Source organism: Cibotium barometz, chromosome 30, assembly GCF_041138505.1.
Source record: "Cibotium barometz isolate CiBa-2024 chromosome 30, ASM4113850v1, whole genome shotgun sequence".
Classification (NCBI taxonomy): Eukaryota; Viridiplantae; Streptophyta; class Polypodiopsida; order Cyatheales; family Cibotiaceae; genus Cibotium; species Cibotium barometz.
The window spans coordinates 23,350,745-23,367,188 of NC_141075.1; the positions used below are offsets into that span (position 1 = coordinate 23,350,745).

General features: G+C 41.1%; 1 pseudogene across 1 annotated transcript; it reads left to right on the top strand.

Annotated features, from left to right (window-relative positions):
- The first annotated feature begins 3,874 nt into the window (after positions 1-3,874).
- LOC147621290 (F-box protein At1g47056 pseudogene) lies at positions 3,875-5,837 on the top strand (annotated as a pseudogene). The gene is made up of 2 exons (XR_015269791.1): positions 3,875-4,020; positions 4,106-5,837. The product of XR_015269791.1 is annotated as an F-box protein At1g47056 pseudogene (transcript).
- The last annotated feature ends 10,607 nt before the right edge of the window (positions 5,838-16,444 follow it).

Consider the following 16,444-nt stretch of genomic DNA (forward strand, 5'->3'; position numbering starts at 1 on the left):
ATATCTTTATCTCTTTTATAAAAAAAATAATGAAATACCTTTAGAGAAGATGACAAAATTGGTATTAACCTCTTTCCTATGTGTCCTTGCTCTCAAGCATAAAGCATAGATCGAAAGAGACTCAATAACCCACCACAAAGAATGAATACCTTTACAGATAGATAAGATGCCAAATTGGTAATGACCCCTTTCCTCTATGTCCTAGCTCTCAAGCATGGATTGAGAGAGAGAGAGAGAGATCAATGCTTCATTTCCAATTCCTTCCCTCTTGATTGAATTCATGAAAAGACACATCTCAAAGACACACTACATGCTCAACTTATTATATAATTAACTATAAAGTGAGAACACTTGCCCAAATTTAAGAATTGTTCATTCAAATGATGTGGGAATGCTCGCCCAAATTTAAAATTCATAAGGTAAGCGAAAGTATCTCTTTCCTTTTACAAACCCTTTTCCCCTTTTACAAACGTTTTTCCCCATTTTGTAGAATCATCAAAGAAATTGTTCAAAAAAACAGATAATCATTTCCAATGAGTGGGTTCACATGCTCCTAGTAGACCCACCTCCATAGGGGACCAGAAGCCTTTCTTCTTACAAAGAAGATATGAGAATTAAGGATAGAATAATAAGCATTCACCCTGATACAATCCCTTACTTATATGGCAAAATATCACTTGTTCAAACATTATACCCCCACTTTTCATCTCCGCATTTAATAAGTGATGTGAGGGTCCACCATCCTTCATTATATACATGACACTTTAGATGCGTTATAGGCATAACAAAATGTGGGCCTTGATGGGAGACCTTGCCTAATCAAAATATTAGCTTTGCTTTGCTAAAATTTTAAGTGGTTGTATAAACTATACAACTGATTATAGGCAAGATTTATATGCATCAAAGCCTACCAAACCATTGGATATGCAAGTTGTAGCAAAAGGTTTGTGCAGTGAAGGGGGCCAGTTTCCCATGAGAGGGTTAATAGCATTGGCAGGCACAACCAGTTTCCCACGAGAGGGTTAATAGCATTGGCAGGCACAACCACCTACGCCAACGTCAATCGATGATTTAGTTTACATGGTGGTGGGCTTGAGTCTTAAAAAGAAAAAAATGATTGTGAGGTGGTTATAGCTCAACGCATAGGCTAGCCACTCGTAAATTTTAGTTTCCCAAGCCCATCGTCTAACATCTAAAAAGTTTACCTCTTTTCCATGTTTCCTCACATTTATCCCCTCTGTTTCTTTGGTATTTGACAAGGGGAGCTGCAAAATTTTAGATAAAAGTTAAAAACATGGAAATAAAGCTTTTCTAGGTAGCTAGTATTTGCTTTAAAGAGCCATTCCAACAAAAAAAAAAAAGGGACAACCAACTAGAAGCTGGTTTTTGCTAGCTTTATTAGTGTGGAAATGAGCTTTGAGATTTTGATGACCATTGCAAGTCCTTAAAACGATCACAAAATGTAGGTTGAAACTATAAAATTTGATTGGGTCTTGTTAGCTAGCCCATCCCGTGTCCATAATTGCAAAATGTGGAATGAAACTATAAAATTTGATTTGGTCTTATTAGCTAGCCCCATCCCATGTCCAATAACACTCTTTGTAGAATCCCGGGAGGGACTTATCTGCCCTTCGGGACTCAACCAACTATCGATGTCTATGGTGTTGGGACTGCACTTCAGGGCTCAACCAACTATCGATGTCTACGGTTAACGAATTAACTTTGTGCCCAAATGAGCATGCAGACACGGGGATTTATTCATACCTTGATTGAATAGGGTGTCGTTCGCAATGACAAGGAATGTTACTTGGAAACACAATCCATCAATTTCTTCAAGATGGCAATGAGATTAAGACTTAGGGCATGTTTAAGGAGGAGAAGGATGAAGTGGGTAGTTGGTGGTGGAATTTCAAGAAGTCAAATCTCTAGGCACTGGCATAAAAAATGAAACCCCTCTTCACACAAGGGGCCCAAATCAGCTCCACTTGTTAGAAATAAGTAAATAATCATACATCAACAAGTAGAAAAGGTTCAGAGGTTCTAAGGTTTTGGGGCATCTTGAGGAATTTTATTAGATGCTCACAATTAGTTACTTTTAGTGCCTATAAAATGCTCTTCCACTATTAGAGAAAACACTCTTGTGGTTCTTAGCTTGTTCTCACTTTTGCTATGTGTATTCATTATTTGTGCTACTCTCATAGTGTTAATGATATTTTTAACAATCACTATGCCTAATCATCAATCCATTAGCAATATCATCAACAAACCTTGCAAATAGTGAAGAAGAAGAAGAACCGGCCTTTAAAGAAGAGGCCAACCTTGCCCAAGATTATGAATGGGTCTTCTAGAAAGCTTCCTTGAACCCAAAACACACGTAATATCCCTACTCTTTTGTAAAGCCTCACGTGTTGGTGAAACCTAAGCCAAAGATTACTAAGTAAATCCAAACATGTTAAACTAAAGCTGGAGATTACTTTGTAATTCCGTACACGTCTAGAGTGATGGATAATCATTTGAGGGGGAGTGTTAGAAATAAGCAAATAATCATTCATCAACAAATAAAGTATGCAAAAGGTTCTAAGGTTTAGGGGCATAACGAGGAGTATTCTTGGGTGCTCACTTTTATTCGCTTTCGGTGCCTATCCCTGGGCTTAGCCACCCCTGAAAGAGAAAGCATTCTTTTGGTTAGAAATAAGCAAATAATCATTCATCAACAAATAAAGTATGCAAAAGGTTCTAAGGTTTAGGGGCATAACGAGGAGTATTCTTGGGTGCTCACTTTTATTCGCTTTCGGTGCCTATCCCCGGGCTTAGCCACCCCTGAAAGAGAAAGCATTCTTCTGGTTCTTGGCTCGTCTCATGTTCTCTTGTGCTCCCTCATCCCCCCTCATCATCTCAAGCGAAAGACAATGAAGTGTGAGATCTCCCCTCATGCCATCACCACACCAACTAAGGCTTGCAATTAGGGTTCAAATTTATTGTGTACTTTTCAAGCATAGCTTCTTTGGGGCTACCCTTTTAACCATTCTTTCACTATTATCATGCTGAGTCATGCTGTTATAAGTAGCACACATGCAATTACCATTGCCATCCATCAAACAGATATACAAAAAAGCTAGTTGGCCTCTTCTTTGCATTCTAAGTGATCGTTTTAGAGCTCTCAACTCCACCAAATGGTACAAGTTGCAGCAACCTTGCCCTTAATGTGTGGATGGCTAGCTTCATGTATTGAAAACTCTCTAGAAAGAAGATAGGCAATCATGTAAGGTAAGCTCTATGAGTTGAGCATGTCTAATATAGGGTTTGCAATATACATACTCAGTTTTACAGTTCTTCGTAAACAGACCTTGTTAGGGTTTTCATTCAACACTGTGCATGGCACCACCATTCGTAAGCTCCTAAGAATCCCCAAAGGTGCTTGCTTGGATCTAATCCGACATTTCATCGAGCCACCGGTTTGTTGATGCTAGGAGCAACGACCCACCTCATGCTGTGTAATGTTTACACATTGTTTTATGTTCAATTTAGCATGTTGAAAGTGATACCGAAGGCATAGTTTTGAGGGTGAAGGTTTTTAATTTTCTTATTTTAAGAAAAGGATTTTTGGAAAAGGAAATTGGGTCAGAATTTTGAAAAATCTGTGGTGTAGAAGGTTTTTCTGTTTGTTGTAAATATTAAAAAAATTTGTTTTATTTGTGAGTCGTATGTGTGAAAGCCTATCGTGATGATGATCCTCGGACCTGAAGCCCATGATGATGGGCCGCAGTTCTGTGTGTGCTTCACGTGTCCACGACTCCACGGAAGCCTGGCAGAGTAGGTTTAATGGACAGCTAATGCCTCTGATAGATAGGACAAACACTGGCTTAGAGCAACTAAATGTTGCAGAGGGGCGATACGCTTCCGATGGATGTTGAAGCGAGAAAGACGATGCTTCGCGGCACGCGTGGATCTGGATGGGCCGAGACCCGGCGAGACGCCGAGTGTTCCCGTGAATGCCAGGATCGGCCTCTGCGTCTGTAGGTAGGGTTTGCCGCCTCTTTGTGTCTGTGCGCGCGCGCGCGCGTGTGTGTGTGTTTGCCTGTCTAAGTGCGCAGGCGCACTTTAGGTTTTGCCGCCCATGGGGCAACGGGCGTCCAGCGTTGCCTGTGCCTCCTCCCGCGACCAGAATGAAGAAGATGATGAGCAGGATGGCCTTCCCGTGCAGTTGCTGCCCCTCCCTCAGCGGCAACATGCAGAGGACTACACCACATGGCTTCCAGATGAGTGCCTCGCCGTTGTTTTTCAAAAGATGGGGGCCATGGACCGTAACCAGTGCTCGCTGGTTTGCAAGCGATGGCACTGCGTAGAGGCCCAAGGGCGCCAACGCCTCTCCCTGCTTGCCCATGCTGAGATCATCTCCTACTTGCCCTCCATCTTTACTCGCTTCGACCGCATCTCCAAGCTTGCCCTCCGCGGTGATCGCAAGAACACCAGCATCAGCGACAAGGCCCTCTTCCTTGTTGGCCGCCACTGTGCCCACCTCCGCAAGCTGAAGATCAAGGGCTGCAGGCAAATCACCGACGAAGGTCTCGATCTCTTTGCAAGGGTCTGTGGTTCAACCCTACGGACGCTCTCGTGCGGCACCTGCAGCTTTGGAGCCCGTGGCATCAATGCCATTGTGAGTCACTGCACCCTTTTGGAGGATCTCACTGTCAAGCGGCTGAGAGGGCTGGTTGAAGGGTCTGCCGAGTTCATTGGGCCTGGATGTGGCACGATCCGCCGTCTGTGCTTGAAGGAGCTCTTCAACGCGCAGCTCTTTGGCCCTCTTATTGCTGGCTCCAAAAACCTTCACACCCTCATGATATGCCGCAACTCAGGAAATTGGGACAACTTGCTGGACATCATCACTGAGCATGTGCCGAGCCTGGTGGAACTTCACATGGAGAGGCTTCACCTAAGTGATAGAGGCTTGCAGGCGGTCTCTCGATGTACCCAACTGGAGGTTCTCTATGTGGTCAAGACACCAGAGTGCACCAATCATGGCCTCTTGGCCGTTGCTGAAGGCTGCAAGCGGCTAAAAAAGCTTCATGTGGATGGCTGGAAATCCAACCGCATTGGAGATGAGGGGCTGATTGCACTGGCCATGAAGTGCAAGGATCTGCAGGAGGTTGTCTTGATTGGCATCAATGCCACAGCTGCTAGCTTGGGCCTGATGGCTTCCAACTGCTTGACTTTGGAGAGGCTTGCCTTGTGCAACAGTGAGACTGTCGGGGATCTGGAGTTATCTTGCATTGCTGCTAAGTGCCTCTCTCTCAAGAGGCTTTGTATCAAGGGCTGTGCCATTTCTGACCAGGGAATGAGAGGCCTCGCTTCAGGCTGTCCTCGACTAATCAAGGTGAAGGTAAAGAAATGCAGGGCAATCACATGGGAGAGTGCAGCTTGGCTTCATGTGCATCGACCTCCCCTTGTGGTCTCACTTGATTGTGAAGTCCCTAACGTTGAGACTGCAGAGATTTCAAGGGCAGAAGAAGAAGTCAGCGAAGTTACTCCAGCTGTGGTGCCCCCATCACCCCGAGCAAGATCTCCCTTTGCCAAGGTTAAGCTTGCCTTGGTTGCAAGTGGCAGTTTTGTGGCCTGCAGTCTCTTGCGATGGTCATCCTCAAGAGGCTCATGGCACTCTCCGATCAAGTCAACTTCCAGGTAGGCCCAAGAGTGGTTGAAGCTCCTCTTTTCACGAGACAATGTTGTATAAAATGATTGGCATTTGAGTTCATTTGATCTTTTCACTCTTGCATTGGTCAAGGTTTCTAAGTGATAGAATGTTCTGATTTAAGTAATATTGATGCTTTTAAATGGCCTTTTGTGATCAATTTAAGTGACTTACTAGTAACACATAGTTGGGCTAGCAAATTATTATTTTTTAAGTCAAGGTCATGCATCCATACTCTTATGTATTGATTCATGTGTAAAGACAGATTCTTTTTTGCTCCTTACCAAGTGTGAATTCAACTTTTTAAGTAATTATATATCCTTTGAGAAACAAGTTAATATAATTAGTATCGATGTTGTTAGCAAGTTAGTAGTAGACTCAGTGTAAAGATTGTGTCTATAACTTGCACTTTACATGTCTACGTGTTCTTTACGGACATTTGCTCTTATGGATGTGGCCTTTTTTGTCATTTTGATCACGGATTTTTTTATTATCAAAAGGGTGAACAAAGTTAACTCTTTTATCAAATTCTTGAAAAAATTAGTTGCATTTTTTGTTCAAAAGAATCGACATATTTCTTGTTAACAAAGAATTACGAAAGATAACATTGAAAAGATTTGTGCATCGATTCATAGTTCATGAGCTAACCGAGGCTAATGAAACACAAAATTAAAAAGAAGAAATCTCTCCCATGGTTGTACAATTCTTAACCTTTATTATTTATCCAACCTAAGAAGTCGTCATTGTTTAGATACATTCAATAATAAGAATGTTCTTGATATGTCAGTTTATCCATACTTAGTTCCTTTGATAAGAAGTACATATGGCTAATGTACGTTTTTTTCAACCACTTTTCAATAAGTAGAAATTATTATTTAATCCAAGAAGTTAAGCCTTTGGATGATTAGCTTTGACCACATTGACCAATGTGTATTCATTCTTGATAGGTTTCAAGTCCCAAGTTGTCTTTGGATTTCTATAAGATATTATTATTATTCTCAAATCAATAATCTTATTTCTTTGTAGATCAGACAAATGCACAATATCACCAATCTTGAGTACTTTCTATCGATAATTATAAGTGTTTGTGTGTCGCCACATGCTCTTATATCCATTTTTGGCATTTATTAAATGTAATAGTGAATAAAGTAGAGATGCTCCTCTATTATCTTTAAAGACGTTTTAGTGTTATCTTTGTGTATTTGTTTTTTCACTTTAAAGTTGGTCTTAATACTAATATTTTTTTTTCACCATGGTATTTTAAATATTAAGTACATAAACTTAATATGTATCAATACATTGCATACCATCTAGTGTTTTAATAGTATGTGTAAAACTATACCAAAAATGTTTCTAAGTTTTCATCTTTTGAAAAAATACGTTCACATGGGCTCGAGTAGCTTTGTTTATAATTTCACCAATATTATTGTAGTGTTACATGTCTTGCATTTGTTTTTCTATGTAGGTAATTATGATTTTTGTTTATGCATCAAGAGGGTGAAAATGTGTAGTTGTGAAGCCATATTTTGGAGTTTCTTTTACCTCTTTTTCCTTTGATTGTCATGTATCTAGGTAGTGTAGAAAGCACCTTAGCAAAAGCAAGATCGACACAATACAAAACATTGAATTGCAAAAAGAAGTGGAGAGTAGCCTATGTTATTTCTTGAAAACTTTGATTATTCCGCCCACCCATGTGCTTCTAATAAGTAGCCTTGATGGCGATCTAGATAGACTCTGGACGGAGAACATAATGAACTCAATGATAAACTAAGGCTACTAAGCTACTCTATATGTATTACATGCATGTGCATGTGTAAATGTGTATGTGTGCACGTGCATGTGTGTGTGGGTGCATGTGCAAGGAGGTGGGTGTGCACATGCGTGAGAATTTGATGTGTGTACACATGTATGTACAAAGATGTGTGCACGTGTATGTGCAATGGGTGCGTGTGCGGTTTTTTAGTTATTTTTATGATTCTTGATATATTTTGGGGGTTTTTTATCATTCTCGATGATGAAGATAGTAACTTTACACATGGAGAGGGGGGGGGGCTATCTTACATATGTACACACATGATTAGGGTTTGGGCTTATTGTGCATGCACTCAGTGAGCGAGGGCAAAGAATTATTTGCCCATCCCATGATGAAAGCTTGGATGTGACCATGGTCGACTTTGCTGGCATGCTTGCTTGGGCTGTGTCTTTTCGGCGGCACGGTGCAGATAGGTGTTATGGGGTCATCTCCTGATGATCTTTTTGAGTCCTAGGGTTGCTCGTGGTGCCACAAAAGTGTGCATGATTCTCTGTGGGGTTTGGCACCATCATGGGCATCCATGGGAACAAGGATAGGTAGGGCCACTACACATGCACAAGGTGTTGCTTCCTGCTTGGAGTCCATGGGCTCTTTCGACTTTTCTAAATGCATATGAGTCGAGGTGGAAGCCACTCCTCTCCTTACTAGCATATCCGAAGCATGTGTCATTGGGTCTTGCCTTCAAGCTGCAAAATGCAACTTCCGATTGTGGGTGTGCTAGCTCGTCCATCGCCTCCTTACTCCATTGTCGTATCAGAATGCTCCTTGCCAACGGGGCAAGGGGAGATCTCTCAATGTCTAGATTGAGGTAAGAAAGATGGTCCTTTATGATGGTTCTCTCTCTCACAAAAGGGAGATCTCTCAATGCCTAAATGGAGGCAAGAAGAGATGGTCCTCCACAATGGTTCTCTCTCGCTCAAAATGCAGAAGAAGAAGAACAAGAAGAAAAAGCTAATGCCAGAAGAAAATCCAAATCATCCATCAAACATGCAAGATTCAAAAACATATAAGGAAGCAAGAAGAGGAAAAAAGGAGAGGTCATAAGTAAACTATTGCAAGGAAATGATTGTATATTGCTTATTGTCAAAAATGACTTTTATAAGTGACTAGTTTTCACACTAATGCAGCAAGAAGAAGAAGAAAAAGAAGCTAATGCAGAAAGAAAAATGTATACTAAGTCGATAGACTTTCCCTATTTGACATTAAGCATAGAGTAAGGCCGCTTTATATGTTCTAGCATCGTCTTACAAAAGTTAAGTGTCTATTCGCACAAGTAAGATGGCAAAGCACATCACAAAAAGTTGAGTGAGCGAAACCATGTTAACCAAACGGAGGGTTAACGATGGGAGGTGGCACCTCTATCTCTCAAAATGCATCAACATGATCTCTCTGTGTTGGTAAAGCTCCGATTAATACATGCCTAAATAATATATATAGTGAAGCTCAAGTAAATTTGCATACCTAAGCATCCTTGGTCCTCATACTATTGCATGATGAGTCATGGGAGGGGGGGCAAATCCATCAGGTAGAAGAGACAATAAAATATCCTTGGATCTAATAGTAGGGTGGGCATCTAAACAAATAGTTCTCCACCTTCTCTACCTCACTAATGGTGCATACTCTGCATATGGTGTGGCATCTTGTGGGATGCCCTTAGCTCTCCAAACACAACCCATAGGCGATGAGAATAAACCCTTAGCTAGCCAATTGTAATCCACATGTGAGTCTGTAAGTATTATGCATGTAAACAAACAATGCTCCTTGTCCTCGATCTCCAACATATGCATACTCTGCATATGTGTGCATCTTATGGAATGCCCTTGGCTCTTCCGAAAACCCATTGGCAATGAAGATACCCTTAGCTAGCCAATCAGAATCTACATGTGAATTTGTAAGTATTCTAGGCCCTTAATGAGTCCATCTCAAAAAATGGTCTATAATGTTGAGGTTTCATGGTGAGCGTTTTGGTGGGGCCCTAGTAGGCCTAGCCAAATGAGGTGGTTGGATCTCTTACTGTAAGAGATTCAAAAATGGAGAATTCATGCTATACTAAAAGGGAGAAAGGCAGTCCACCTAAGGTCATCCACCTAAGGTCATGCCCACCAAACCGATTAACCACCTGAGAGTACCACGATCTATTATGTCCATCTCAATGTAACAGAAAGCCCATAGCCATTCTAAAAAAAATTTCGAAGGTGGCACAAACTAGAACAATGGAGGTGTGACCAACAATTTTGTAACTCCATACACCTTTATTGCCATGAGAACCTAGTATACCCTATTATGCCATGAGAACCTAGATCTACCCAAATATGCCACCAAAATTTTTCGAACACCCCTAGTTGTAGTAGATATCTTGAGATTGACACAAAAATAGGAAGGGGAGTGGCGAGAAAAGTTGATTAAGAGAGCGTAAGGGAAAGTAGATCAAGCCATCCCATGTGGCTAAATGGATACACAAATATCAAGGAGACACTGACCCTAGATAACACCTAGAGATCTTTGCATAGGTTTGTGAAACACTTGGTAAATTGGATGACTTGACCAAAGTCAAAGTGTTTACTACAAGGAAGAGGAGGTAAATGGTTTAGGAAAAACCTCAAGAAAAAGTATTCTTTAAAACCTTGAAAATTACATTCATGATTGGCTTTGCTTAAAGTGGAGTGTAATGGAGCGTGGCTATAACTGTAGCTAAGAAACATTAGCTAAAATGAAGGAAAAATTGTGCATGAATTTGTTTTTTGCATGAAACATTTGAATCATAGATGTAAAGAAGGGAAAAGAATGAGTGATGTGCCATAATTTCTTATTAGATTACATGATCTTGGTCTTCATGGTGATCATGTGATTGCTAGTGAATTAGAGTCTTAGGATGCTTCTTTTCAAGTAGCCATTAGGTTAGATGATACCAATAAAGATAAGTCTAAGAAGAATTTGGCAACAAATACCCCTTAGTTGTCTTTCAAGAAACCCAAGTTGCTAATCCAAAACCATCAATTTCTCAGATGTCTATTGATGAGTTTAATGAAGCACTGTTGGACGACTGGAACCCAAGCTAAAAGTTGACAAAGCTCAAGATACCATGGAATATGCACATTTCCATTCTCAAAGGGGTATAATAATGTTGTGTGCTATATGCCATCAAAACTATATGGGTCCTGAGTGTCCTCTAGCACTTTACCATGCTCATTGTTTGCGATGGGAATATGACACCAAACAATGTCTTTTTATTGTGTGCACTGGGATGATATGCTTGCAATGAGATGATCATGAAGTAACCTTACCTCTAACACCAAGGTCCACTCACATCAATCAAGTAATGATCAAGGAACCAATAAATATTATGGGGAATGAGATGAATTATTTAACAAATCTTTGTCACATGAAGGAATCCCCCAAATCGTTGGCCTACTACTAGGACCAAAATGGAATATTGATTTTGATTTTTCAAGAGAAGAGGTATGACCCAAAGGGCCACGAACACCAAGAGATATTGTTATTTTAGCAGTACTTTTATCCTCAAAAATTAGGATGCCTATCAGGGAATTGCTCCGAGTTTATGGGCAGATCTCAAGGGATTGGATGAACGGTAACCTACTATGATGATCTTATTGAGCAATTACCTGTGATTATGAGAACGATGATACCAATGCCATCCTACCAGTTGTGTGTAAAGGATGGGAAGTTATAGCCATGAAGTTAAAGCCATCCTAGTAAAATTGTTGGTGGGAGAACATGCCCCACAATTCTCACCTGCCAATGCATGCCAATTGTTCTTGACCGAAATTTGAAGCATCATGAGCCAAAGCCAAGATTTTGTAACAACTTTTACAACGGGTAGTATGGAGAGTAAAGAGGGAATTTTTGTCTTTATTTGCCTTTGCCGAGATGTCTTTGACTAGAAACTAGCAATAGCTTAGCAAAAGATATCGGGCCTTTAAAGGTTACAATGGCTAGGTGGGAGCAAGAAACAAGATAAATTAGGTAAAGACTAGAGAAAGCCACTGCCAATGTAATAGTAGCCTAACAAAAGGCATAAGCCATGTTGAAAGGGCACCTGGAGGTTACAAACCCAACATTTGTGCTAGGATATTCTACTACACTGTAGCTGAGCTTTTAGGAGTACTAGCTCCTCATGGTCTTTTTCTACTTTTGTCTCCCTTTCTTTTAGGGCATCCTTGAGCCTCGAATCTCCTTAGGGCCTTCTACTACACACATCTCCATATAATCTGTGGGATCTCACAACAAAATAGAGAGTCGTGCTCGCACACACACAATGCTCAAAGACAAGAACACAAGGGTGTAGAGTGTGAGAGAGATTGGCAAGCTTAAAGGAGAGAGATGAAAGCTTTCTACAAGTAAAAAGAGAAAGTACAAATGAGTAAGCAATCGCAAACTATGAATGAGGTTGCTTATATACTAGCTAACCTTAAGGTGCCTATTCACACTTGGCAAAACCTAGCGGGATAAAAATGCCTATGGCATAAGTGCATGACCTCACAGTGTAGTACTACCAAATATCTAATAAATCCCCTTGTAGTACAAATTTGAGGTTTACAGAGATTATAGATCAGTCTCTAAAAGTGAAGAGGCCAAAAGCTTTGCGGAAGGCCTCAAACTATTCACGTGATAAGGCTTTAGTGAAAAGAATTCCCACACTATCATGTGTACTACAATAGGTTAGATTGACCTCTCCTACATGGAGCCTCTCTGTTACATTCCCGTAACGCCGCTATACGGGCACTACCACAAGAGGGGACGGCCTCTGGCTCACCACCCAGCCATAGAGGAAGAATGAGGATTGCCCCTCATCCCCCAAGCTATATAGTGTGTGACCTGCCGTCCACACTAGCCTGGCCGCCCATGACTCCGCACGGGCGTCCTCTCCCACTGAACCCCGGACATGGCCATCCGGTCTGCCGTCGGTCACAGGCATTACAGCCTACGTGACATTACCCCCCCTTAAGAAGAGTTTTCGTCCTCGAAAACAAACTGGGGAAACCTTTTGGAAATTGCACTACGGCGTTCCCAGGTTGCCACTTTCTCATCCCTATCTGTCCATTTAACAAGTACCTCCTGGTACACTTTATGTCGGGTTTGTCTATCTCGATACCCAAGAATCCTTTCCGGTTCATGTGGTATCTTTGGTGGAGTGATCAATTCCATTAAAATATCTAGAGAAACTACGTTCTCTAACCCGTGAACTGATTTCTTCAGTTTACTAACATGGAAGACAGGATGAACTTGAGAACTCTCCGGTAACTCAAGTTTGTAGGCTACGTCCCCAATCTTCTTAAGGACCTTGAAAGGACCGCAATATCTAGGAGAAAGTTTATCACACTTTCCCGTTTTCATGGTTGCTGACTGCGCAGGAACCTTTAAAAATACAAAGTCACCTTCTGCAAAGGTCACTTGCCTGCGTCCTTTATAGGCAAATGTTTTAGCGCGATCCTGTGCACTACGAATGCTCTCGCGTACAGCTTTGAGCATATCATTCATATCTTCAAGGAAATCCTTGACAGATTGAATCTTCTCCTTTTCTAGGCCTACAACCATTGGAGATCTCGGCTGGAATCCATACATTAACATGAATGGTGTAAATCCAGTCGCTGAGTGTTTGGAGCTGTTATAGGCAAACTCCAATAAGGGCAAGTACTCTTGCCAATTAGATTGCTTCTTACTAACATAAGAACGCAACATATGCTCGAGTATTTGGTTAACTTTTTCAGTTTGACCATCAGACTCCGGATGATCTACCATACTCATACTCAGAGTAGTATCCAATTTTTTGAAGACTTCCCTCCAAACATGACTGTTGAACTTTTTGTCTCTATCCGACACTATATCTGCGGGCAGGCCATATAGCTTGTAGAGATGTTCAATAAAGAGTTTTGCTAACTCTGGCATTTTCTCGTGGTAATAAACTTTGCCAGTTTAATTCACCTGTCCACTACCACCCACACCGAGTCATTGCCTTGACTCGTCTTGGGTAAACTGGTAATGAAATCCATGGAAATGCTTTCCCATTTCCCTTGAGGAATCTCCCTCGGATGGAGTAGTCCTTCACCTTAAGGCGTTCATGTTTATTGACCTGGCACTTACTGCATTTTAGCATGTAAGTCTGGACGTTCTTAAACAAACTAGGCCAATAAAATTGCTTTTTTACTAGTGCATAGGTCTTCTGAATCCAAGATGACCCGCACTTGGACTATCAAAACTATACCCCGAAGGCTCGGCTAGCCTCTCCGGACTAACTCTCGCCTCGCTACCCGCCGCACCTACGGCCAGTCTCTCCGGACTAGCATTACGTGCCGGCAAGGAAGGTGGGCGCGGCTGTGACAAAGTGCGTACGCATACAGCACGCCAGACCTCTGTAAAGACAGGATCATGCTTACACAAGCCATGATTTGGTATTTCAACCAAACCTTAAGGCAAATTTCATGCCTTGATTTTGCATCATGTCATTAGCACAGAAGCTAATGTACTTGAGAGCACTCTAGTAGCGCAAGTTCTCAGACTATGCTACTAGATATTTGTAGACTACGCTACCATGTTGCATCACCAACTTGTTAAAACTTCTCGTTGGAAAGCTCTACGGCCATAGGAGAAATAAACTAGAGCCAATCTAATCATTACAAGGATTAGTTCCAAAGTTGAGAGATACTTTCTCTCTTAGAGTAACATCTTGGCACAATGCATATGCTCTAGAATCTTGTTGAGTTTCTAACTACCATCAATCTACGGATGGTTAAACTCCACTCTAACCGAGAGTAAATGTAAGTTTTGAAGATTTCCCTTCAAATATAACAATCAAACTTCCTATCTCTTATGCCATACTATATCTGCGGGGGCAGACCATATAGTATGTGGAGATGTTTGATAAAGATTCTGGCACCACTACGGGTGTCTGGAGTTACATCCATTCACTTACAACTCTTTGTTGCTATTACCAGACATATCCCTTCAAGTATTGTCTGGACTCACACAACTATTCGAGTTTATGTGATATTTGAGGATATCCCTCCTTTCCCTCAAGAAAGGTTTTTGTCCTCAAAAACTCTACTCTCAAGCGGACTACGCGCTAGTGTCATAGGTCGAAGAACAAATCTAGACCGTGTTTAATATCATATGTTATATTCTTGAGTCCTTCCAAGAAACTTTTAAACATCTTGCAACGAAGATGTGGTATAGTGTCTACGCACATATGGTGGTACTATCGATAAACTGCTTTGCAACAGATCAGTGGTTTCACACTTGTAACAAAGTGCTTCATTGTTGCATATTATTACCCTTCATAAGCGGTTACACACTTATGAATCATTTGGGTGGGTCGTACCATCTATCAAGAAAAATTTCAAACTACTAATAACCACATTATCAATCCACAGATAATGATTGAGCTTGCTGCTGCGAAGCCATAGGTTGCTAGATAATTGATGGTAATTACACAAGCCCAATGTTTCATTGCATCATACATTCAATATAAATGCAAACATCACAGTACTTCGTGATGATGAACTTAGGAATTTCATCCTATCCCTGTTTGGTGTTGGTATGAAGTATAACTATGAGAACATTATTTTTGCTGCCTCCTCATTATAGCGGCAAAGCTACCTACCCATCACAGGTGGCAATCTCTACTAAGCTATAACCAATGACTAGCAAATAAACGAGTACTCTTGTAAGAACTTCATAACCATATCTCACACCCAACTCATAATCACTACGAATTAAATGCCAGGGCTTGCAAAATTGAATGTTATCTGATAGGTAGAGGGGATCATCAAACTACGGATGACCTCGACAACTCACTAGGACTAGTGATGTGTAACTTATTCCATACCATCGAACAAATCGGTCCCTCGATTTGAGCAACATCAATATATGAGTACCTCGATACTCATGGATTGTGGTTCGGTAATTTAAAATGTTGATCTAGAGTATCTTTCACTCGAGGATCTTAATTTTATTAGCAGCTATGTATTAGTAGTGAGTAACTACGTACCCACTATCATCACACTAGTAGCTCCATACTAGTTTGTGAGTAACTCCGTACCCAATGGTGTACCTCCCCCGAGTGGGAGTACCATATACAACCATCTATAACAAGATGCTGAAGTCACTTGCTGCTAAGAAGTGACTACACAAATTGACCCCTCCATTGCACATTGCAGTACAATCTCTGGTATTACAACCTGAATTTTGGGACGTCCTTATCATAGAGGTCAACTTAAAAACTAGTGCATAGGTCTTGTGGAGTCTTGGCTGACCTAATTACACCACTAGTGACTTCCTACAAAAAATGTGGCGCCGAAGTCACCACCTATGTACTTTAACTCCGTAAAGTACATGGTCTTCATCTATCATCTATGGAAAGTTGTAAAACATTCCTGCGATAGAGTTTTATCACCCTAAAATTATTGTGCACTATTTTAGTGTGAAGAGCTTTTTTCCTGGGTACCATGGTTCACCCCAAGCTCATCTTTTGCTAAATTCTCCGATTTAACAAAGATATGTCTGCCTCCGAACATTCCAGTTCAGCCCCAGACTTTGAGTTTACTTCTTAACACTCCGGTTAAGTCAAAACTCACCAGATACAGTAGGATTTACCACTAAGCTCTCCGGCTTAGCCTTCTATCCTAACTAAGCCCAAGTTTATGTACACTTCATATGTCGGATCCGATACTAACAACAACCAGGCTCATCTGGAGTGAGATACTACTCACTATTGCCATGTAAAACCTTATTAAATCCATGGAATGCTCCACTCATTCCCAAGGGGTCATACGACTTATAGGGTTTACACGCACATGAACTTTGTAAGCAAAATAGCTTGTCATGCAATATTACAATTGCTTATGTAGGAAAGTAATATATTTCCCAAATTCATATGGTAGCAACTAAAATGTGCTCACACAATCGCACACTTATGTTGAACATAT